General features: G+C 53.9%; 26 non-coding genes across 26 annotated transcripts; all 26 read left to right on the forward strand.

The window, feature by feature from the left end:
• Window positions 1-1,425: 1,425 nt before the first annotated feature.
• On the forward strand, window positions 1,426-1,497 carry trnaq-cug (transfer RNA glutamine (anticodon CUG)). The gene has a single exon. It is a non-coding gene; the product is annotated as a tRNA-Gln (tRNA).
• A 248-nt stretch (window positions 1,498-1,745) lies between these two features.
• trnaq-uug (transfer RNA glutamine (anticodon UUG)) lies at window positions 1,746-1,817 on the forward strand. The gene has a single exon. It is a non-coding gene; the product is annotated as a tRNA-Gln (tRNA).
• Window positions 1,818-3,025: 1,208 nt separating this feature from the next.
• trnaq-cug (transfer RNA glutamine (anticodon CUG)) lies at window positions 3,026-3,097 on the forward strand. The gene has a single exon. It is a non-coding gene; the product is annotated as a tRNA-Gln (tRNA).
• Window positions 3,098-3,345: 248 nt separating this feature from the next.
• On the forward strand, window positions 3,346-3,417 carry trnaq-uug (transfer RNA glutamine (anticodon UUG)). Its single transcript has one exon. It is a non-coding gene; the product is annotated as a tRNA-Gln (tRNA).
• A 1,208-nt stretch (window positions 3,418-4,625) lies between these two features.
• trnaq-cug (transfer RNA glutamine (anticodon CUG)) lies at window positions 4,626-4,697 on the forward strand. The gene has a single exon. It is a non-coding gene; the product is annotated as a tRNA-Gln (tRNA).
• A 248-nt stretch (window positions 4,698-4,945) lies between these two features.
• trnaq-uug (transfer RNA glutamine (anticodon UUG)) lies at window positions 4,946-5,017 on the forward strand. Its single transcript has one exon. It is a non-coding gene; the product is annotated as a tRNA-Gln (tRNA).
• Window positions 5,018-6,225: 1,208 nt separating this feature from the next.
• Window positions 6,226-6,297, forward strand: trnaq-cug (transfer RNA glutamine (anticodon CUG)). Its single transcript has one exon. It is a non-coding gene; the product is annotated as a tRNA-Gln (tRNA).
• A 248-nt stretch (window positions 6,298-6,545) lies between these two features.
• On the forward strand, window positions 6,546-6,617 carry trnaq-uug (transfer RNA glutamine (anticodon UUG)). Its single transcript has one exon. It is a non-coding gene; the product is annotated as a tRNA-Gln (tRNA).
• A 1,208-nt stretch (window positions 6,618-7,825) lies between these two features.
• On the forward strand, window positions 7,826-7,897 carry trnaq-cug (transfer RNA glutamine (anticodon CUG)). Its single transcript has one exon. It is a non-coding gene; the product is annotated as a tRNA-Gln (tRNA).
• A 248-nt stretch (window positions 7,898-8,145) lies between these two features.
• On the forward strand, window positions 8,146-8,217 carry trnaq-uug (transfer RNA glutamine (anticodon UUG)). Its single transcript has one exon. It is a non-coding gene; the product is annotated as a tRNA-Gln (tRNA).
• Window positions 8,218-9,425: 1,208 nt separating this feature from the next.
• Window positions 9,426-9,497, forward strand: trnaq-cug (transfer RNA glutamine (anticodon CUG)). The gene has a single exon. It is a non-coding gene; the product is annotated as a tRNA-Gln (tRNA).
• A 248-nt stretch (window positions 9,498-9,745) lies between these two features.
• trnaq-uug (transfer RNA glutamine (anticodon UUG)) lies at window positions 9,746-9,817 on the forward strand. The gene has a single exon. It is a non-coding gene; the product is annotated as a tRNA-Gln (tRNA).
• A 1,208-nt stretch (window positions 9,818-11,025) lies between these two features.
• On the forward strand, window positions 11,026-11,097 carry trnaq-cug (transfer RNA glutamine (anticodon CUG)). Its single transcript has one exon. It is a non-coding gene; the product is annotated as a tRNA-Gln (tRNA).
• Window positions 11,098-11,345: 248 nt separating this feature from the next.
• trnaq-uug (transfer RNA glutamine (anticodon UUG)) lies at window positions 11,346-11,417 on the forward strand. The gene has a single exon. It is a non-coding gene; the product is annotated as a tRNA-Gln (tRNA).
• Window positions 11,418-12,625: 1,208 nt separating this feature from the next.
• On the forward strand, window positions 12,626-12,697 carry trnaq-cug (transfer RNA glutamine (anticodon CUG)). The gene has a single exon. It is a non-coding gene; the product is annotated as a tRNA-Gln (tRNA).
• Window positions 12,698-12,945: 248 nt separating this feature from the next.
• Window positions 12,946-13,017, forward strand: trnaq-uug (transfer RNA glutamine (anticodon UUG)). The gene has a single exon. It is a non-coding gene; the product is annotated as a tRNA-Gln (tRNA).
• Window positions 13,018-14,225: 1,208 nt separating this feature from the next.
• On the forward strand, window positions 14,226-14,297 carry trnaq-cug (transfer RNA glutamine (anticodon CUG)). The gene has a single exon. It is a non-coding gene; the product is annotated as a tRNA-Gln (tRNA).
• Window positions 14,298-14,545: 248 nt separating this feature from the next.
• Window positions 14,546-14,617, forward strand: trnaq-uug (transfer RNA glutamine (anticodon UUG)). The gene has a single exon. It is a non-coding gene; the product is annotated as a tRNA-Gln (tRNA).
• A 1,207-nt stretch (window positions 14,618-15,824) lies between these two features.
• trnaq-cug (transfer RNA glutamine (anticodon CUG)) lies at window positions 15,825-15,896 on the forward strand. Its single transcript has one exon. It is a non-coding gene; the product is annotated as a tRNA-Gln (tRNA).
• Window positions 15,897-16,144: 248 nt separating this feature from the next.
• trnaq-uug (transfer RNA glutamine (anticodon UUG)) lies at window positions 16,145-16,216 on the forward strand. Its single transcript has one exon. It is a non-coding gene; the product is annotated as a tRNA-Gln (tRNA).
• Window positions 16,217-17,424: 1,208 nt separating this feature from the next.
• Window positions 17,425-17,496, forward strand: trnaq-cug (transfer RNA glutamine (anticodon CUG)). The gene has a single exon. It is a non-coding gene; the product is annotated as a tRNA-Gln (tRNA).
• A 248-nt stretch (window positions 17,497-17,744) lies between these two features.
• Window positions 17,745-17,816, forward strand: trnaq-uug (transfer RNA glutamine (anticodon UUG)). The gene has a single exon. It is a non-coding gene; the product is annotated as a tRNA-Gln (tRNA).
• A 1,206-nt stretch (window positions 17,817-19,022) lies between these two features.
• Window positions 19,023-19,094, forward strand: trnaq-cug (transfer RNA glutamine (anticodon CUG)). The gene has a single exon. It is a non-coding gene; the product is annotated as a tRNA-Gln (tRNA).
• A 248-nt stretch (window positions 19,095-19,342) lies between these two features.
• trnaq-uug (transfer RNA glutamine (anticodon UUG)) lies at window positions 19,343-19,414 on the forward strand. The gene has a single exon. It is a non-coding gene; the product is annotated as a tRNA-Gln (tRNA).
• A 1,209-nt stretch (window positions 19,415-20,623) lies between these two features.
• trnaq-cug (transfer RNA glutamine (anticodon CUG)) lies at window positions 20,624-20,695 on the forward strand. The gene has a single exon. It is a non-coding gene; the product is annotated as a tRNA-Gln (tRNA).
• A 247-nt stretch (window positions 20,696-20,942) lies between these two features.
• On the forward strand, window positions 20,943-21,013 carry trnaq-uug (transfer RNA glutamine (anticodon UUG)). The gene has a single exon. It is a non-coding gene; the product is annotated as a tRNA-Gln (tRNA).
• The last annotated feature ends 691 nt before the right edge of the window (window positions 21,014-21,704 follow it).

Here is a 21,704-nt window from a genome sequence, read left to right on the forward strand (position 1 = left end):
ACATCAAATCACAGAGGAAGCTCCTTGCTAGCAGAGCAGAAGATCAGATTTGAGCGACCTGACTATTTGACAAGTTCCAGGGTCAGGAGTGAAGTGGGCAAACAATCACTTTGCAAATGTTCATCAGTCATTGTAAGTGCGACCTGCCTGTGCCTTGCGCTCACTGCTTTCACACAAGCCTGAGTGGTGGACGTGGTTTCTTCAAAGGACTCAGCAACAAGAAAGAAACTGCCGGCCCTTGTTTAAATTGGGACGTGCGAGTGAAATCTGCCTACGGGCCAATTGTAAGAGCCGCCCTTTTCGCACCTTTGAGTCAGATCTCGTCACATTTCTGCCAGAACGGCGAGCGCAGAATGATCCCGATGCCGAGGTGGAGTCTTAAGCTCGTCACTGGTGCCTGCTTTTGCTCTCTCCTGAACCACGGATGTGTTTTCTTCGAAGGACACAGCATTGAGAGACAAGCTGCCGTCAAGCGGTGTTGTTTTTGGAGCTCCTCTCTGCGTTCCCCAGACAGCTGGTGAAAAGGTGACAGCAATTGGAACGAGGCGCATGCTGGAGAGGTGCTCTTTTCTTGAATTTGATTCAACGATTCACACTTTCCCAAACAATTCACAGTAACAGCTGGACATAGAGAAACAGCAATTTTACGAGGGAGAGGAGCAGCAAAGCCAGGCCCCAAACCTTACCATTCAACCAGTTTTCAGGGAAATCAGGAACCTCAAATCCCAGTTTCAATCACTACAAAACGGTAACAACGACATTTGCACACACAAGACAGTCCAGCGACATAAAAAACAGTGCATACAATACAGACTCCCGGAGAGCCAGGGACACGTGCTCTTGAACACGATCCGTCTGAGATCTCACTTTGCTTAAAAGCATTGCTCAGCGCAGCGCCGTCACAGCCATGGCCGCCGATCAGGGAGACAAACAGCAGCGGCGCTGTTCGAATAGGCAGCTGTAGTGCAGATGCGCGACTTGTCCGACAGCTGTACTGAGCAGGAAGGTAAACTGTGAGGTGCGAAAGCGGAAGCCAAAGTGAAATGCCGGAAAGGCGATTGTCCAGCAGCTTGAAAGTTTGCCAGTGAGAGAGATTAGCGAGCAGTAGCCCGGCTCAGAGTTGCTCATGGCCAACAGCAGCCCCGCTCCCGCTGAGAAACTAGGTTTCGTGGACAGGTTGGCAGATCTGGCACGGCCCGAGCTGCTTCCGAAAACTTCGGCAAAGTGGATTTCGGAGGCGCGGGCCACCGGCCTTACAGGGCAGCAGGCCGTGACAGCGTGGTTGCACTTGAGCAAGACCGAGTGCACGAGCTGCTGGATCAGCAGATCCACAGTTGCCGTCGTGATCCTTGTCGTTGCTGTTTCCACGCTTGACGAAGGAGGCAAACATCCTTGAGCAGTGATTCGGCAGCACTGCCATCTAGGGGTTCCATGGTGTAATGGTGAGCACTCTGGACTCTGAATCCAGCGATCCGAGTTCAAATCTCGGTGGAGCCTTTTCGCTGGCAGCGTGAGCGATCGTCTTTGACAAAACTGCCGGTTTCGCAAATTCTTGCACCCATGATGGATGTGGGCTGGTTTGCGACACTCCCCGGCGTCAAGCGCGCGAGCTACTTTTGCTCTACCCTGTACCACCCAAGTATTCCCTGCCACGGGCGCAGCAGCAAGAGACCAGATTCTGAGAGCGTTGCTGCAAGTGTGAATGCAGGACAGCTCAGGCCTGGCCTAAAGCAGGCCGCCCTGCTGGTTCCGTGGTGTAACGGTTAGCACTCTGGACTTTGAATCCAGCGATCCGAGTCCGAATCTCGGCGGAACCTCGACTCGTTTCGTCCCGTCCCTTGTTTAAATTGGGACGTGCGAGTGAAATCTGCCTACGGGCCAATTGTAAGAGCCGCCCTTTTCGCACCTTTGAGTCAGATCTCGTCACATTTCTGCCAGAACGGCGAGCGCAGAATGATCCCGATGCCGAGGTGGAGTCTTAAGCTCGTCACTGGTGCCTGCTTTTGCTCTCTCCTGAACCACGGATGTGTTTTCTTCGAAGGACACAGCATTGAGAGACAAGCTGCCGTCAAGCGGTGTTGTTTTTGGAGCTCCTCTCTGCGTTCCCCAGACAGCTGGTGAAAAGGTGACAGCAATTGGAACGAGGCGCATGCTGGAGAGGTGCTCTTTTCTTGAATTTGATTCAACGATTCACACTTTCCCAAACAATTCACAGTAACAGCTGGACATAGAGAAACAGCAATTTTACGAGGGAGAGGAGCAGCAAAGCCAGGCCCCAAGCCTTACCATTCAACCAGTTTTCAGGGAAATCAGGAACCTCAAATCCCAGTTTCAATCACTACAAAACGGTAACAACGACATTTGCACACACAAGACAGTCCAGCGACATAAAAAACAGTGCATACAATACAGACTCCCGGAGAGCCAGGGACACGTGCTCTTGAACACGATCCGTCTGAGATCTCACTTTGCTTAAAAGCATTGCTCAGCGCAGCGCCGTCACAGCCATGGCCGCCGATCAGGGAGACAAACAGCAGCGGCGCTGTTCGAATAGGCAGCTGTAGTGCAGATGCGCGACTTGTCCGACAGCTGTACTGAGCAGGAAGGTAAACTGTGAGGTGCGAAAGCGGAAGCCAAAGTGAAATGCCGGAAAGGCGATTGTCCAGCAGCTTGAAAGTTTGCCAGTGAGAGAGATTAGCGAGCAGTAGCCCGGCTCAGAGTTGCTCATGGCCAACAGCAGCCCCGCTCCCGCTGAGAAACTAGGTTTCGTGGACAGGTTGGCAGATCTGGCACGGCCCGAGCTGCTTCCGAAAACTTCGGCAAAGTGGATTTCGGAGGCGCGGGCCACCGGCCTTACAGGGCAGCAGGCCGTGACAGCGTGGTTGCACTTGAGCAAGACCGAGTGCACGAGCTGCTGGATCAGCAGATCCACAGTTGCCGTCGTGATCCTTGTCGTTGCTGTTTCCACGCTTGACGAAGGAGGCAAACATCCTTGAGCAGTGATTCGGCGGCGCTGCCATCTAGGGGTTCCATGGTGTAATGGTGAGCACTCTGGACTCTGAATCCAGCGATCCGAGTTCAAATCTCGGTGGAGCCTTTTCGCTGGCAGCGTGAGCGATCGTCTTTGACAAAACTGCCGGTTTCGCAAATTCTTGCACCCATGATGGATGTGGGCTGGTTTGCGACACTCCCCGGCGTCAAGCGCGCGAGCTACTTTTGCTCTACCCTGTACCACCCAAGTATTCCCTGCCACGGGCGCAGCAGCAAGAGACCAGATTCTGAGAGCGTTGCTGCAAGTGTGAATGCAGGACAGCTCAGGCCTGGCCTAAAGCAGGCCGCCCTGCTGGTTCCGTGGTGTAACGGTTAGCACTCTGGACTTTGAATCCAGCGATCCGAGTTCGAATCTCGGCGGAACCTCGACTCGTTTCGTCCCGTCCCTTGTTTAAATTGGGACGTGCGAGTGAAATCTGCCTACGGGCCAATTGTAAGAGCCGCCCTTTTCGCACCTTTGAGTCAGATCTCGTCACATTTCTGCCAGAACGGCGAGCGCAGAATGATCCCGATGCCGAGGTGGAGTCTTAAGCTCGTCACTGGTGCCTGCTTTTGCTCTCTCCTGAACCACGGATGTGTTTTCTTCGAAGGACACAGCATTGAGAGACAAGCTGCCGTCAAGCGGTGTTGTTTTTGGAGCTCCTCTCTGCGTTCCCCAGACAGCTGGTGAAAAGGTGACAGCAATTGGAACGAGGCGCATGCTGGAGAGGTGCTCTTTTCTTGAATTTGATTCAACGATTCACACTTTCCCAAACAATTCACAGTAACAGCTGGACATAGAGAAACAGCAATTTTACGAGATAGAGGAGCAGCAAAGCCAGGCCCCAAGCCTTACCATTCAACCAGTTTTCAGGGAAATCAGGAACCTCAAATCCCAGTTTCAATCACTACAAAACGGTAACAACGACATTTGCACACACAAGACAGTCCAGCGACATAAAAAACAGTGCATACAATACAGACTCCCGGAGAGCCAGGGACACGTGCTCTTGAACACGATCCGTCTGAGATCTCACTTTGCTTAAAAGCATTGCTCAGCGCAGCGCCGTCACAGCCATGGCCGCCGATCAGGGAGACAAACAGCAGCGGCGCTGTTCGACTAGGCAGCTGTAGTGCAGATGCGCGACTTGTCCGACAGCTGTACTGAGCAGGAAGGTAAACTGTGAGGTGCGAAAGCGGAAGCCAAAGTGAAATGCCGGAAAGGCGATTGTCCAGCAGCTTGAAAGTTTGCCAGTGAGAGAGATTAGCGAGCAGTAGCCCGGCTCAGAGTTGCTCATGGCCAACAGCAGCCCCGCTCCCGCTGAGAAACTAGGTTTCGTGGACAGGTTGGCAGATCTGGCACGGCCCGAGCTGCTTCCGAAAACTTCGGCAAAGTGGATTTCGGAGGCGCGGGCCACCGGCCTTACAGGGCAGCAGGCCGTGACAGCGTGGTTGCACTTGAGCAAGACCGAGTGCACGAGCTGCTGGATCAGCAGATCCACAGTTGCCGTCGTGATCCTTGTCGTTGCTGTTTCCACGCTTGACGAAGGAGGCAAACATCCTTGAGCAGTGATTCGGCGGCGCTGCCATCTAGGGGTTCCATGGTGTAATGGTGAGCACTCTGGACTCTGAATCCAGCGATCCGAGTTCAAATCTCGGTGGAGCCTTTTCGCTGGCAGCGTGAGCGATCGTCTTTGACAAAACTGCCGGTTTCGCAAATTCTTGCACCCATGATGGATGTGGGCTGGTTTGCGACACTCCCCGGCGTCAAGCGCGCGAGCTACTTTTGCTCTACCCTGTACCACCCAAGTATTCCCTGCCACGGGCGCAGCAGCAAGAGACCAGATTCTGAGAGCGTTGCTGCAAGTGTGAATGCAGGACAGCTCAGGCCTGGCCTAAAGCAGGCCGCCCTGCTGGTTCCGTGGTGTAACGGTTAGCACTCTGGACTTTGAATCCAGCGATCCGAGTCCGAATCTCGGCGGAACCTCGACTCGTTTCGTCCCGTCCCTTGTTTAAATTGGGACGTGCGAGTGAAATCTGCCTACGGGCCAATTGTAAGAGCCGCCCTTTTCGCACCTTTGAGTCAGATCTCGTCACATTTCTGCCAGAACGGCGAGCGCAGAATGATCCCGATGCCGAGGTGGAGTCTTAAGCTCGTCACTGGTGCCTGCTTTTGCTCTCTCCTGAACCACGGATGTGTTTTCTTCGAAGGACACAGCATTGAGAGACAAGCTGCCGTCAAGCGGTGTTGTTTTTGGAGCTCCTCTCTGCGTTCCCCAGACAGCTGGTGAAAAGGTGACAGCAATTGGAACGAGGCGCATGCTGGAGAGGTGCTCTTTTCTTGAATTTGATTCAACGATTCACACTTTCCCAAACAATTCACAGTAACAGCTGGACATAGAGAAACAGCAATTTTACGAGGGAGAGGAGCAGCAAAGCCAGGCCCCAAGCCTTACCATTCAACCAGTTTTCAGGGAAATCAGGAACCTCAAATCCCAGTTTCAATCACTACAAAACGGTAACAACGACATTTGCACACACAAGACAGTCCAGCGACATAAAAAACAGTGCATACAATACAGACTCCCGGAGAGCCAGGGACACGTGCTCTTGAACACGATCCGTCTGAGATCTCACTTTGCTTAAAAGCATTGCTCAGCGCAGCGCCGTCACAGCCATGGCCGCCGATCAGGGAGACAAACAGCAGCGGCGCTGTTCGACTAGGCAGCTGTAGTGCAGATGCGCGACTTGTCCGACAGCTGTACTGAGCAGGAAGGTAAACTGTGAGGTGCGAAAGCGGAAGCCAAAGTGAAATGCCGGAAAGGCGATTGTCCAGCAGCTTGAAAGTTTGCCAGTGAGAGAGATTAGCGAGCAGTAGCCCGGCTCAGAGTTGCTCATGGCCAACAGCAGCCCCGCTCCCGCTGAGAAACTAGGTTTCGTGGACAGGTTGGCAGATCTGGCACGGCCCGAGCTGCTTCCGAAAACTTCGGCAAAGTGGATTTCGGAGGCGCGGGCCACCGGCCTTACAGGGCAGCAGGCCGTGACAGCGTGGTTGCACTTGAGCAAGACCGAGTGCACGAGCTGCTGGATCAGCAGATCCACAGTTGCCGTCGTGATCCTTGTCGTTGCTGTTTCCACGCTTGACGAAGGAGGCAAACATCCTTGAGCAGTGATTCGGCGGCGCTGCCATCTAGGGGTTCCATGGTGTAATGGTGAGCACTCTGGACTCTGAATCCAGCGATCCGAGTTCAAATCTCGGTGGAGCCTTTTCGCTGGCAGCGTGAGCGATCGTCTTTGACAAAACTGCCGGTTTCGCAAATTCTTGCACCCATGATGGATGTGGGCTGGTTTGCGACACTCCCCGGCGTCAAGCGCGCGAGCTACTTTTGCTCTACCCTGTACCACCCAAGTATTCCCTGCCACGGGCGCAGCAGCAAGAGACCAGATTCTGAGAGCGTTGCTGCAAGTGTGAATGCAGGACAGCTCAGGCCTGGCCTAAAGCAGGCCGCCCTGCTGGTTCCGTGGTGTAACGGTTAGCACTCTGGACTTTGAATCCAGCGATCCGAGTCCGAATCTCGGCGGAACCTCGACTCGTTTCGTCCCGTCCCTTGTTTAAATTGGGACGTGCGAGTGAAATCTGCCTACGGGCCAATTGTAAGAGCCGCCCTTTTCGCACCTTTGAGTCAGATCTCGTCACATTTCTGCCAGAACGGCGAGCGCAGAATGATCCCGATGCCGAGGTGGAGTCTTAAGCTCGTCACTGGTGCCTGCTTTTGCTCTCTCCTGAACCACGGATGTGTTTTCTTCGAAGGACACAGCATTGAGAGACAAGCTGCCGTCAAGCGGTGTTGTTTTTGGAGCTCCTCTCTGCGTTCCCCAGACAGCTGGTGAAAAGGTGACAGCAATTGGAACGAGGCGCATGCTGGAGAGGTGCTCTTTTCTTGAATTTGATTCAACGATTCACACTTTCCCAAACAATTCACAGTAACAGCTGGACATAGAGAAACAGCAATTTTACGAGGGAGAGGAGCAGCAAAGCCAGGCCCCAAGCCTTACCATTCAACCAGTTTTCAGGGAAATCAGGAACCTCAAATCCCAGTTTCAATCACTACAAAACGGTAACAACGACATTTGCACACACAAGACAGTCCAGCGACATAAAAAACAGTGCATACAATACAGACTCCCGGAGAGCCAGGGACACGTGCTCTTGAACACGATCCGTCTGAGATCTCACTTTGCTTAAAAGCATTGCTCAGCGCAGCGCCGTCACAGCCATGGCCGCCGATCAGGGAGACAAACAGCAGCGGCGCTGTTCGAATAGGCAGCTGTAGTGCAGATGCGCGACTTGTCCGACAGCTGTACTGAGCAGGAAGGTAAACTGTGAGGTGCGAAAGCGGAAGCCAAAGTGAAATGCCGGAAAGGCGATTGTCCAGCAGCTTGAAAGTTTGCCAGTGAGAGAGATTAGCGAGCAGTAGCCCGGCTCAGAGTTGCTCATGGCCAACAGCAGCCCCGCTCCCGCTGAGAAACTAGGTTTCGTGGACAGGTTGGCAGATCTGGCACGGCCCGAGCTGCTTCCGAAAACTTCGGCAAAGTGGATTTCGGAGGCGCGGGCCACCGGCCTTACAGGGCAGCAGGCCGTGACAGCGTGGTTGCACTTGAGCAAGACCGAGTGCACGAGCTGCTGGATCAGCAGATCCACAGTTGCCGTCGTGATCCTTGTCGTTGCTGTTTCCACGCTTGACGAAGGAGGCAAACATCCTTGAGCAGTGATTCGGCGGCGCTGCCATCTAGGGGTTCCATGGTGTAATGGTGAGCACTCTGGACTCTGAATCCAGCGATCCGAGTTCAAATCTCGGTGGAGCCTTTTCGCTGGCAGCGTGAGCGATCGTCTTTGACAAAACTGTCGGTTTCGCAAATTCTTGCACCCATGATGGATGTGGGCTGGTTTGCGACACTCCCCGGCGTCAAGCGCGCGAGCTACTTTTGCTCTACCCTGTACCACCCAAGTATTCCCTGCCACGGGCGCAGCAGCAAGAGACCAGATTCTGAGAGCGTTGCTGCAAGTGTGAATGCAGGACAGCTCAGGCCTGGCCTAAAGCAGGCCGCCCTGCTGGTTCCGTGGTGTAACGGTTAGCACTCTGGACTTTGAATCCAGCGATCCGAGTTCGAATCTCGGCGGAACCTCGACTCGTTTCGTCCCGTCCCTTGTTTAAATTGGGACGTGCGAGTGAAATCTGCCTACGGGCCAATTGTAAGAGCCGCCCTTTTCGCACCTTTGAGTCAGATCTCGTCACATTTCTGCCAGAACGGCGAGCGCAGAATGATCCCGATGCCGAGGTGGAGTCTTAAGCTCGTCACTGGTGCCTGCTTTTGCTCTCTCCTGAACCACGGATGTGTTTTCTTCGAAGGACACAGCATTGAGAGACAAGCTGCCGTCAAGCGGTGTTGTTTTTGGAGCTCCTCTCTGCGTTCCCCAGACAGCTGGTGAAAAGGTGACAGCAATTGGAACGAGGCGCATGCTGGAGAGGTGCTCTTTTCTTGAATTTGATTCAACGATTCACACTTTCCCAAACAATTCACAGTAACAGCTGGACATAGAGAAACAGCAATTTTACGAGGGAGAGGAGCAGCAAAGCCAGGCCCCAAGCCTTACCATTCAACCAGTTTTCAGGGAAATCAGGAACCTCAAATCCCAGTTTCAATCACTACAAAACGGTAACAACGACATTTGCACACACAAGACAGTCCAGCGACATAAAAAACAGTGCATACAATACAGACTCCCGGAGAGCCAGGGACACGTGCTCTTGAACACGATCCGTCTGAGATCGCACTTTGCTTAAAAGCATTGCTCAGCGCAGCGCCGTCACAGCCATGGCCGCCGATCAGGGAGACAAACAGCAGCGGCGCTGTTCGAATAGGCAGCTGTAGTGCAGATGCGCGACTTGTCCGACAGCTGTACTGAGCAGGAAGGTAAACTGTGAGGTGCGAAAGCGGAAGCCAAAGTGAAATGCCGGAAAGGCGATTGTCCAGCAGCTTGAAAGTTTGCCAGTGAGAGAGATTAGCGAGCAGTAGCCCGGCTCAGAGTTGCTCATGGCCAACAGCAGCCCCGCTCCCGCTGAGAAACTAGGTTTCGTGGACAGGTTGGCAGATCTGGCACGGCCCGAGCTGCTTCCGAAAACTTCGGCAAAGTGGATTTCGGAGGCGCGGGCCACCGGCCTTACAGGGCAGCAGGCCGTGACAGCGTGGTTGCACTTGAGCAAGACCGAGTGCACGAGCTGCTGGATCAGCAGATCCACAGTTGCCGTCGTGATCCTTGTCGTTGCTGTTTCCACGCTTGACGAAGGAGGCAAACATCCTTGAGCAGTGATTCGGCGGCGCTGCCATCTAGGGGTTCCATGGTGTAATGGTGAGCACTCTGGACTCTGAATCCAGCGATCCGAGTTCAAATCTCGGTGGAGCCTTTTCGCTGGCAGCGTGAGCGATCGTCTTTGACAAAACTGCCGGTTTCGCAAATTCTTGCACCCATGATGGATGTGGGCTGGTTTGCGACACTCCCCGGCGTCAAGCGCGCGAGCTACTTTTGCTCTACCCTGTACCACCCAAGTATTCCCTGCCACGGGCGCAGCAGCAAGAGACCAGATTCTGAGAGCGTTGCTGCAAGTGTGAATGCAGGACAGCTCAGGCCTGGCCTAAAGCAGGCCGCCCTGCTGGTTCCGTGGTGTAACGGTTAGCACTCTGGACTTTGAATCCAGCGATCCGAGTCCGAATCTCGGCGGAACCTCGACTCGTTTCGTCCCGTCCCTTGTTTAAATTGGGACGTGCGAGTGAAATCTGCCTACGGGCCAATTGTAAGAGCCGCCCTTTTCGCACCTTTGAGTCAGATCTCGTCACATTTCTGCCAGAACGGCGAGCGCAGAATGATCCCGATGCCGAGGTGGAGTCTTAAGCTCGTCACTGGTGCCTGCTTTTGCTCTCTCCTGAACCACGGATGTGTTTTCTTCGAAGGACACAGCATTGAGAGACAAGCTGCCGTCAAGCGGTGTTGTTTTTGGAGCTCCTCTCTGCGTTCCCCAGACAGCTGGTGAAAAGGTGACAGCAATTGGAACGAGGCGCATGCTGGAGAGGTGCTCTTTTCTTGAATTTGATTCAACGATTCACACTTTCCCAAACAATTCACAGTAACAGCTGGACATAGAGAAACAGCAATTTTACGAGGGAGAGGAGCAGCAAAGCCAGGCCCCAAGCCTTACCATTCAACCAGTTTTCAGGGAAATCAGGAACCTCAAATCCCAGTTTCAATCACTACAAAACGGTAACAACGACATTTGCACACACAAGACAGTCCAGCGACATAAAAAACAGTGCATACAATACAGACTCCCGGAGAGCCAGGGACACGTGCTCTTGAACACGATCCGTCTGAGATCTCACTTTGCTTAAAAGCATTGCTCAGCGCAGCGCCGTCACAGCCATGGCCGCCGATCAGGGAGACAAACAGCAGCGGCGCTGTTCGAATAGGCAGCTGTAGTGCAGATGCGCGACTTGTCCGACAGCTGTACTGAGCAGGAAGGTAAACTGTGAGGTGCGAAAGCGGAAGCCAAAGTGAAATGCCGGAAAGGCGATTGTCCAGCAGCTTGAAAGTTTGCCAGTGAGAGAGATTAGCGAGCAGTAGCCCGGCTCAGAGTTGCTCATGGCCAACAGCAGCCCCGCTCCCGCTGAGAAACTAGGTTTCGTGGACAGGTTGGCAGATCTGGCACGGCCCGAGCTGCTTCCGAAAACTTCGGCAAAGTGGATTTCGGAGGCGCGGGCCACCGGCCTTACAGGGCAGCAGGCCGTGACAGCGTGGTTGCACTTGAGCAAGACCGAGTGCACGAGCTGCTGGATCAGCAGATCCACAGTTGCCGTCGTGATCCTTGTCGTTGCTGTTTCCACGCTTGACGAAGGAGGCAAACATCCTTGAGCAGTGATTCGGCGGCGCTGCCATCTAGGGGTTCCATGGTGTAATGGTGAGCACTCTGGACTCTGAATCCAGCGATCCGAGTTCAAATCTCGGTGGAGCCTTTTCGCTGGCAGCGTGAGCGATCGTCTTTGACAAAACTGCCGGTTTCGCAAATTCTTGCACCCATGATGGATGTGGGCTGGTTTGCGACACTCCCCGGCGTCAAGCGCGCGAGCTACTTTTGCTCTACCCTGTACCACCCAAGTATTCCCTGCCACGGGCGCAGCAGCAAGAGACCAGATTCTGAGAGCGTTGCTGCAAGTGTGAATGCAGGACAGCTCAGGCCTGGCCTAAAGCAGGCCGCCCTGCTGGTTCCGTGGTGTAACGGTTAGCACTCTGGACTTTGAATCCAGCGATCCGAGTTCGAATCTCGGCGGAACCTCGACTCGTTTCGTCCCGTCCCTTGTTTAAATTGGGACGTGCGAGTGAAATCTGCCTACGGGCCAATTGTAAGAGCCGCCCTTTTCGCACCTTTGAGTCAGATCTCGTCACATTTCTGCCAGAACGGCGAGCGCAGAATGATCCCGATGCCGAGGTGGAGTCTTAAGCTCGTCACTGGTGCCTGCTTTTGCTCTCTCCTGAACCACGGATGTGTTTTCTTCGAAGGACACAGCATTGAGAGACAAGCTGCCGTCAAGCGGTGTTGTTTTTGGAGCTCCTCTCTGCGTTCCCCAGACAGCTGGTGAAAAGGTGACAGCAATTGGAACGAGGCGCATGCTGGAGAGGTGCTCTTTTCTTGAATTTGATTCAACGATTCACACTTTCCCAAACAATTCACAGTAACAGCTGGACATAGAGAAACAGCAATTTTACGAGGGAGAGGAGCAGCAAAGCCAGGCCCCAAGCCTTACCATTCAACCAGTTTTCAGGGAAATCAGGAACCTCAAATCCCAGTTTCAATCACTACAAAACGGTAACAACGACATTTGCACACACAAGACAGTCCAGCGACATAAAAAACAGTGCATACAATACAGACTCCCGGAGAGCCAGGGACACGTGCTCTTGAACACGATCCGTCTGAGATCGCACTTTGCTTAAAAGCATTGCTCAGCGCAGCGCCGTCACAGCCATGGCCGCCGATCAGGGAGACAAACAGCAGCGGCGCTGTTCGAATAGGCAGCTGTAGTGCAGATGCGCGACTTGTCCGACAGCTGTACTGAGCAGGAAGGTAAACTGTGAGGTGCGAAAGCGGAAGCCAAAGTGAAATGCCGGAAAGGCGATTGTCCAGCAGCTTGAAAGTTTGCCAGTGAGAGAGATTAGCGAGCAGTAGCCCGGCTCAGAGTTGCTCATGGCCAACAGCAGCCCCGCTCCCGCTGAGAAACTAGGTTTCGTGGACAGGTTGGCAGATCTGGCACGGCCCGAGCTGCTTCCGAAAACTTCGGCAAAGTGGATTTCGGAGGCGCGGGCCACCGGCCTTACAGGGCAGCAGGCCGTGACAGCGTGGTTGCACTTGAGCAAGACCGAGTGCACGAGCTGCTGGATCAGCAGATCCACAGTTGCCGTCGTGATCCTTGTCGTTGCTGTTTCCACGCTTGACGAAGGAGGCAAACATCCTTGAGCAGTGATTCGGCGGCGCTGCCATCTAGGGGTTCCATGGTGTAATGGTGAGCACTCTGGACTCTGAATCCAGCGATCCGAGTTCAAATCTCGGTGGAGCCTTTTCGCTGGCAGCGTGAGCGATCGTCTTTGACAAAACTGCCGGTTTCGCAAATTCTTGCACCCATGATGGATGTGGGCTGGTTTGCGACACTCCCCGGCGTCAAGCGCGCGAGCTACTTTTGCTCTACCCTGTACCACCCAAGTATTCCCTGCCACGGGCGCAGCAGCAAGAGACCAGATTCTGAGAGCGTTGCTGCAAGTGTGAATGCAGGACAGCTCAGGCCTGGCCTAAAGCAGGCCGCCCTGCTGGTTCCGTGGTGTAACGGTTAGCACTCTGGACTTTGAATCCAGCGATCCGAGTCCGAATCTCGGCGGAACCTCGACTCGTTTCGTCCCGTCCCTTGTTTAAATTGGGACGTGCGAGTGAAATCTGCCTACGGGCCAATTGTAAGAGCCGCCCTTTTCGCACCTTTGAGTCAGATCTCGTCACATTTCTGCCAGAACGGCGAGCGCAGAATGATCCCGATGCCGAGGTGGAGTCTTAAGCTCGTCACTGGTGCCTGCTTTTGCTCTCTCCTGAACCACGGATGTGTTTTCTTCGAAGGACACAGCATTGAGAGACAAGCTGCCGTCAAGCGGTGTTGTTTTTGGAGCTCCTCTCTGCGTTCCCCAGACAGCTGGTGAAAAGGTGACAGCAATTGGAACGAGGCGCATGCTGGAGAGGTGCTCTTTTCTTGAATTTGATTCAACGATTCACACTTTCCCAAACAATTCACAGTAACAGCTGGACATAGAGAAACAGCAATTTTACGAGGGAGAGGAGCAGCAAAGCCAGGCCCCAAGCCTTACCATTCAACCAGTTTTCAGGGAAATCAGGAACCTCAAATCCCAGTTTCAATCACTACAAAACGGTAACAACGACATTTGCACACACAAGACAGTCCAGCGACATAAAAAACAGTGCATACAATACAGACTCCCGGAGAGCCAGGGACACGTGCTCTTGAACACGATCCGTCTGAGATCTCACTTTGCTTAAAAGCATTGCTCAGCGCAGCGCCGTCACAGCCATGGCCGCCGATCAGGGAGACAAACAGCAGCGGCGCTGTTCGACTAGGCAGCTGTAGTGCAGATGCGCGACTTGTCCGACAGCTGTACTGAGCAGGAAGGTAAACTGTGAGGTGCGAAAGCGGAAGCCAAAGTGAAATGCCGGAAAGGCGATTGTCCAGCAGCTTGAAAGTTTGCCAGTGAGAGAGATTAGCGAGCAGTAGCCCGGCTCAGAGTTGCTCATGGCCAACAGCAGCCCCGCTCCCGCTGAGAAACTAGGTTTCGTGGACAGGTTGGCAGATCTGGCACGGCCCGAGCTGCTTCCGAAAACTTCGGCAAAGTGGATTTCGGAGGCGCGGGCCACCGGCCTTACAGGGCAGCAGGCCGTGACAGCGTGGTTGCACTTGAGCAAGACCGAGTGCACGAGCTGCTGGATCAGCAGATCCACAGTTGCCGTCGTGATCCTTGTCGTTGCTGTTTCCACGCTTGACGAAGGAGGCAAACATCCTTGAGCAGTGATTCGGCGGCGCTGCCATCTAGGGGTTCCATGGTGTAATGGTGAGCACTCTGGACTCTGAATCCAGCGATCCGAGTTCAAATCTCGGTGGAGCCTTTTCGCTGGCAGCGTGAGCGATCGTCTTTGACAAAACTGCCGGTTTCGCAAATTCTTGCACCCATGATGGATGTGGGCTGGTTTGCGACACTCCCCGGCGTCAAGCGCGCGAGCTACTTTTGCTCTACCCTGTACCACCCAAGTATTCCCTGCCACGGGCGCAGCAGCAAGAGACCAGATTCTGAGAGCGTTGCTGCAAGTGTGAATGCAGGACAGCTCAGGCCTGGCCTAAAGCAGGCCGCCCTGCTGGTTCCGTGGTGTAACGGTTAGCACTCTGGACTTTGAATCCAGCGATCCGAGTTCGAATCTCGGCGGAACCTCGACTCGTTTCGTCCCGTCCCTTGTTTAAATTGGGACGTGCGAGTGAAATCTGCCTACGGGCCAATTGTAAGAGCCGCCCTTTTCGCACCTTTGAGTCAGATCTCGTCACATTTCTGCCAGAACGGCGAGCGCAGAATGATCCCGATGCCGAGGTGGAGTCTTAAGCTCGTCACTGGTGCCTGCTTTTGCTCTCTCCTGAACCACGGATGTGTTTTCTTCGAAGGACACAGCATTGAGAGACAAGCTGCCGTCAAGCGGTGTTGTTTTTGGAGCTCCTCTCTGCGTTCCCAGACAGCTGGTGAAAAGGTGACAGCAATTGGAACGAGGCGCATGCTGGAGAGGTGCTCTTTTCTTGAATTTGATTCAACGATTCACACTTTCCCAAACAATTCACAGTAACAGCTGGACATAGAGAAACAGCAATTTTACGAGGGAGAGGAGCAGCAAAGCCAGGCCCCAAGCCTTACCATTCAACCAGTTTTCAGGGAAATCAGGAACCTCAAATCCCAGTTTCAATCACTACAAAACGGTAACAACGACATTTGCACACACAAGACAGTCCAGCGACATAAAAAACAGTGCATACAATACAGACTCCCGGAGAGCCAGGGACACGTGCTCTTGAACACGATCCGTCTGAGATCTCACTTTGCTTAAAAGCATTGCTCAGCGCAGCGCCGTCACAGCCATGGCCGCCGATCAGGGAGACAAACAGCAGCGGCGCTGTTCGACTAGGCAGCTGTAGTGCAGATGCGCGACTTGTCCGACAGCTGTACTGAGCAGGAAGGTAAACTGTGAGGTGCGAAAGCGGAAGCCAAAGTGAAATGCCGGAAAGGCGATTGTCCAGCAGCTTGAAAGTTTGCCAGTGAGAGAGATTAGCGAGCAGTAGCCCGGCTCAGAGTTGCTCATGGCCAACAGCAGCCCCGCTCCCGCTGAGAAACTAGGTTTCGTGGACAGGTTGGCAGATCTGGCACGGCCCGAGCTGCTTCCGAAAACTTCGGCAAAGTGGATTTCGGAGGCGCGGGCCACCGGCCTTACAGGGCAGCAGGCCGTGACAGCGTGGTTGCACTTGAGCAAGACCGAGTGCACGAGCTGCTGGATCAGCAGATCCACAGTTGCCGTCGTGATCCTTGTCGTTGCTGTTTCCACGCTTGACGAAGGAGGCAAACATCCTTGAGCAGTGATTCGGCGGCGCTGCCATCTAGGGGTTCCATGGTGTAATGGTGAGCACTCTGGACTCTGAATCCAGCGATCCGAGTTCAAATCTCGGTGGAGCCTTTTCGCTGGCAGCGTGAGCGATCGTCTTTGACAAAACTGCCGGTTTCGCAAATTCTTGCACCCATGATGGATGTGGGCTGGTTTGCGACACTCCCCGGCGTCAAGCGCGCGAGCTACTTTTGCTCTACCCTGTACCACCCAAGTATTCCCTGCCACGGGCGCAGCAGCAAGAGACCAGATTCTGAGAGCGTTGCTGCAAGTGTGAATGCAGGACAGCTCAGGCCTGGCCTAAAGCAGGCCGCCCTGCTGGTTCCGTGGTGTAACGGTTAGCACTCTGGACTTTGAATCCAGCGATCCGAGTTCGAATCTCGGCGGAACCTCGACTCGTTTCGTCCCGTCCCTTGTTTAAATTGGGACGTGCGAGTGAAATCTGCCTACGGGCCAATTGTAAGAGCCGCCCTTTTCGCACCTTTGAGTCAGATCTCGTCACATTTCTGCCAGAACGGCGAGCGCAGAATGATCCCGATGCCGAGGTGGAGTCTTAAGCTCGTCACTGGTGCCTGCTTTTGCTCTCTCCTGAACCACGGATGTGTTTTCTTCGAAGGACACAGCATTGAGAGACAAGCTGCCGTCAAGCGGTGTTGTTTTTGGAGCTCCTCTCTGCGTTCCCCAGACAGCTGGTGAAAAGGTGACAGCAATTGGAACGAGGCGCATGCTGGAGAGGTGCTCTTTTCTTGAATTTGATTCAACGATTCACACTTTCCCAAACAATTCACAGTAACAGCTGGACATAGAGAAACAGCAATTTTACGAGGGAGAGGAGCAGCAAAGCCAGGCCCCAAGCCTTACCATTCAACCAGTTTTCAGGGAAATCAGGAACCTCAAATCCCAGTTTCAATCACTACAAAACGGTAACAACGACATTTGCACACACAAGACAGTCCAGCGACATAAAAAACAGTGCATACAATACAGACTCCCGGAGAGCCAGGGACACGTGCTCTTGAACACGATCCGTCTGAGATCTCACTTTGCTTAAAAGCATTGCTCAGCGCAGCGCCGTCACAGCCATGGCCGCCGATCAGGGAGACAAACAGCAGCGGCGCTGTTCGAATAGGCAGCTGTAGTGCAGATGCGCGACTTGTCCGACAGCTGTACTGAGCAGGAAGGTAAACTGTGAGGTGCGAAAGCGGAAGCCAAAGTGAAATGCCGGAAAGGCGATTGTCCAGCAGCTTGAAAGTTTGCCAGTGAGAGAGATTAGCGAGCAGTAGCCCGGCTCAGAGTTGCTCATGGCCAACAGCAGCCCCGCTCCCGCTGAGAAACTAGGTTTCGTGGACAGGTTGGCAGATCTGGCACGGCCCGAGCTGCTTCCGAAAACTTCGGCAAAGTGGATTTCGGAGGCGCGGGCCACCGGCCTTACAGGGCAGCAGGCCGTGACAGCGTGGTTGCACTTGAGCAAGACCGAGTGCACGAGCTGCTGGATCAGCAGATCCACAGTTGCCGTCGTGATCCTTGTCGTTGCTGTTTCCACGCTTGACGAAGGAGGCAAACATCCTTGAGCAGTGATTCGGCGGCGCTGCCATCTAGGGGTTCCATGGTGTAATGGTGAGCACTCTGGACTCTGAATCCAGCGATCCGAGTTCAAATCTCGGTGGAGCCTTTTCGCTGGCAGCGTGAGCGATCGTCTTTGACAAAACTGCCGGTTTCGCAAATTCTTGCACCCATGATGGATGTGGGCTGGTTTGCGACACTCCCCGGCGTCAAGCGCGCGAGCTACTTTTGCTCTACCCTGTACCACCCAAGTATTCCCTGCCACGGGCGCAGCAGCAAGAGACCAGATTCTGAGAGCGTTGCTGCAAGTGTGAATGCAGGACAGCTCAGGCCTGGCCTAAAGCAGGCCGCCCTGCTGGTTCCGTGGTGTAACGGTTAGCACTCTGGACTTTGAATCCAGCGATCCGAGTTCGAATCTCGGCGGAACCTCGACTCGTTTCGTCCCGTCCCTTGTTTAAATTGGGACGTGCGAGTGAAATCTGCCTACGGGCCAATTGTAAGAGCCGCCCTTTTCGCACCTTTGAGTCAGATCTCGTCACATTTCTGCCAGAACGGCGAGCGCAGAATGATCCCGATGCCGAGGTGGAGTCTTAAGCTCGTCACTGGTGCCTGCTTTTGCTCTCTCCTGAACCACGGATGTGTTTTCTTCGAAGGACACAGCATTGAGAGACAAGCTGCCGTCAAGCGGTGTTGTTTTTGGAGCTCCTCTCTGCGTTCCCCAGACAGCTGGTGAAAAGGTGACAGCAATTGGAACGAGGCGCATGCTGGAGAGGTGCTCTTTTCTTGAATTTGATTCAACGATTCACACTTTCCCAAACAATTCACAGTAACAGCTGGACATAGAGAAACAGCAATTTTACGAGGGAGAGGAGCAGCAAAGCCAGGCCCAAGCCTTACCATTCAACCAGTTTTCAGGGAAATCAGGAACCTCAAATCCCAGTTTCAATCACTACAAAACGGTAACAACGACATTTGCACACACAAGACAGTCCAGCGACATAAAAAACAGTGCATACAATACAGACTCCCGGAGAGCCAGGGACACGTGCTCTTGAACACGATCCGTCTGAGATCTCACTTTGCTTAAAAGCATTGCTCAGCGCAGCGCCGTCACAGCCATGGCCGCCGATCAGGGAGACAAACAGCAGCGGCGCTGTTCGAATAGGCAGCTGTAGTGCAGATGCGCGACTTGTCCGACAGCTGTACTGAGCAGGAAGGTAAACTGTGAGGTGCGAAAGCGGAAGCCAAAGTGAAATGCCGGAAAGGCGATTGTCCAGCAGCTTGAAAGTTTGCCAGTGAGAGAGATTAGCGAGCAGTAGCCGGCTCAGAGTTGCTCATGGCCAACAGCAGCCCCGCTCCCGCTGAGAAACTAGGTTTCGTGGACAGGTTGGCAGATCTGGCACGGCCCGAGCTGCTTCCGAAAACTTCGGCAAAGTGGATTTCGGAGGCGCGGGCCACCGGCCTTACAGGGCAGCAGGCCGTGACAGCGTGGTTGCACTTGAGCAAGACCGAGTGCACGAGCTGCTGGATCAGCAGATCCACAGTTGCCGTCGTGATCCTTGTCGTTGCTGTTTCCACGCTTGACGAAGGAGGCAAACATCCTTGAGCAGTGATTCGGCGGCGCTGCCATCTAGGGGTTCCATGGTGTAATGGTGAGCACTCTGGACTCTGAATCCAGCGATCCGAGTTCAAATCTCGGTGGAGCCTTTTCGCTGGCAGCGTGAGCGATCGTCTTTGACAAAACTGCCGGTTTCGCAAATTCTTGCACCCATGATGGATGTGGGCTGGTTTGCGACACTCCCCGGCGTCAAGCGCGCGAGCTACTTTTGCTCTACCCTGTACCACCCAAGTATTCCCTGCCACGGGCGCAGCAGCAAGAGACCAGATTCTGAGAGCGTTGCTGCAAGTGTGAATGCAGGACAGCTCAGGCCTGGCCTAAAGCAGGCCGCCCTGCTGGTTCCGTGGTGTAACGGTTAGCACTCTGGACTTTGAATCCAGCGATCCGAGTTCGAATCTCGGCGGAACCTCGACTCGTTTCGTCCCGTCCCTTGTTTAAATTGGGACGTGCGAGTGAAATCTGCCTACGGGCCAATTGTAAGAGCCGCCCTTTTCGCACCTTTGAGTCAGATCTCGTCACATTTCTGCCAGAACGGCGAGCGCAGAATGATCCCGATGCCGAGGTGGAGTCTTAAGCTCGTCACTGGTGCCTGCTTTTGCTCTCTCCTGAACCACGGATGTGTTTTCTTCGAAGGACACAGCATTGAGAGACAAGCTGCCGTCAAGCGGTGTTGTTTTTGGAGCTCCTCTCTGCGTTCCCCAGACAGCTGGTGAAAAGGTGACAGCAATTGGAACGAGGCGCATGCTGGAGAGGTGCTCTTTTCTTGAATTTGATTCAACGATTCACACTTTCCCAAACAATTCACAGTAACAGCTGGACATAGAGAAACAGCAATTTTACGAGGGAGAGAGAGCAGCAAAGCCAGGCCCCAAGCCTTACCATTCAACCAGTTTTCAGGGAAATCAGGAACCTCAAATCCCAGTTTCAATCACTACAAAACGGTAACAACGACATTTGCACACACAAGACAGTCCAGCGACATAAAAAACAGTGCATACAATACAGACTCCCGGAGAGCCAGGGACACGTGCTCTTGAACACGATCCGTCTGAGATCTCACTTTGCTTAAAAGCATTGCTCAGCGCAGCGCCGTCACAGCCATGGCCGCCGATCAGGGAGACAAACAGCAGCGGCGCTGTTCGAATAGGCAGCTGTAGTGCAGATGCGCGACTTGTCCGACAGCTGTACTGAGCAGGAAGGTAAACTGTGAGGTGCGAAAGCGGAAGCCAAAGTGAAATGCCGGAAAGGCGATTGTCCAGCAGCTTGAAAGTTTGCCAGTGAGAGAGATTAGCGAGCAGTAGCCCGGCTCAGAGTTGCTCATGGCCAACAGCAGCCCCGCTCCCGCTGAGAAACTAGGTTTCGTGGACAGGTTGGCAGATCTGGCACGGCCCGAGCTGCTTCCGAAAACTTCGGCAAAGTGGATTTCGGAGGCGCGGGCCACCGGCCTTACAGGGCAGCAGGCCGTGACAGCGTGGTTGCACTTGAGCAAGACCGAGTGCACGAGCTGCTGGATCAGCAGATCCACAGTTGCCGTCGTGATCCTTGTCGTTGCTGTTTCCACGCTTGACGAAGGAGGCAAACATCCTTGAGCAGTGATTCGGCGGCGCTGCCATCTAGGGGTTCCATGGTGTAATGGTGAGCACTCTGGACTCTGAATCCAGCGATCCGAGTTCAAATCTCGGTGGAGCCTTTTCGCTGGCAGCGTGAGCGATCGTCTTTGACAAAACTGCCGGTTTCGCAAATTCTTGCACCCATGATGGATGTGGGCTGGTTTGCGACACTCCCCGGCGTCAAGCGCGCGAGCTACTTTTGCTCTACCTGTACCACCCAAGTATTCCCTGCCACGGGCGCAGCAGCAAGAGACCAGATTCTGAGAGCGTTGCTGCAAGTGTGAATGCAGGACAGCTCAGGCCTGGCCTAAAGCAGGCCGCCCTGCTGGTTCCGTGGTGTAACGGTTAGCACTCTGGACTTTGAATCCAGCGATCGAGTTCGAATCTCGGCGGAACCTCGACTCGTTTCGTCCCGTCCCTTGTTTAAATTGGGACGTGCGAGTGAAATCTGCCTACGGGCCAATTGTAAGAGCCGCCCTTTTCGCACCTTTGAGTCAGATCTCGTCACATTTCTGCCAGAACGGCGAGCGCAGAATGATCCCGATGCCGAGGTGGAGTCTTAAGCTCGTCACTGGTGCCTGCTTTTGCTCTCTCTGAACCACGGATGTGTTTTCTTCGAAGGACACAGCATTGAGAGACAAGCTGCCGTCAAGCGGTGTTGTTTTTGGAGCTCCTCTCTGCGTTCCCCAGACAGCTGGTGAAAAGGTGACAGCAATTGGAACGAGGCGCATGCTGGAGAGGTGCTCTTTTCTTGAATTTGATTCAACGATTCACATTCCCAAACAATTCACAGTAACAGCTGGACATAGAGAAACAGCAATTTTACGAGGGAGAGGAGCAGCAAAGCCAGGCCCCAAGCCTTACCATTCAACCAGTTTTCAGGGAAATCAGGAACCTCAAATCCCAGTTTCAATCACTACAAAACGGTAACAAGACATTTGCACACACAAGACAGTCCAGCGACATAAAAAACAGTGCATACAATACAGACTCCCGAGAGCCAGGGACACGTGCTCTTGAACACGATCCGTCTGAGATCTCACTTTGCCTTAAAAAGCATTGCTCAGCGCAGCGCCGTCACAGCCATGG

The sequence above is a fragment of the Hemiscyllium ocellatum genome, chromosome 44 (assembly GCF_020745735.1).
Source record: "Hemiscyllium ocellatum isolate sHemOce1 chromosome 44, sHemOce1.pat.X.cur, whole genome shotgun sequence".
In the NCBI taxonomy this organism is placed as follows: Eukaryota; Metazoa; Chordata; class Chondrichthyes; order Orectolobiformes; family Hemiscylliidae; genus Hemiscyllium; species Hemiscyllium ocellatum.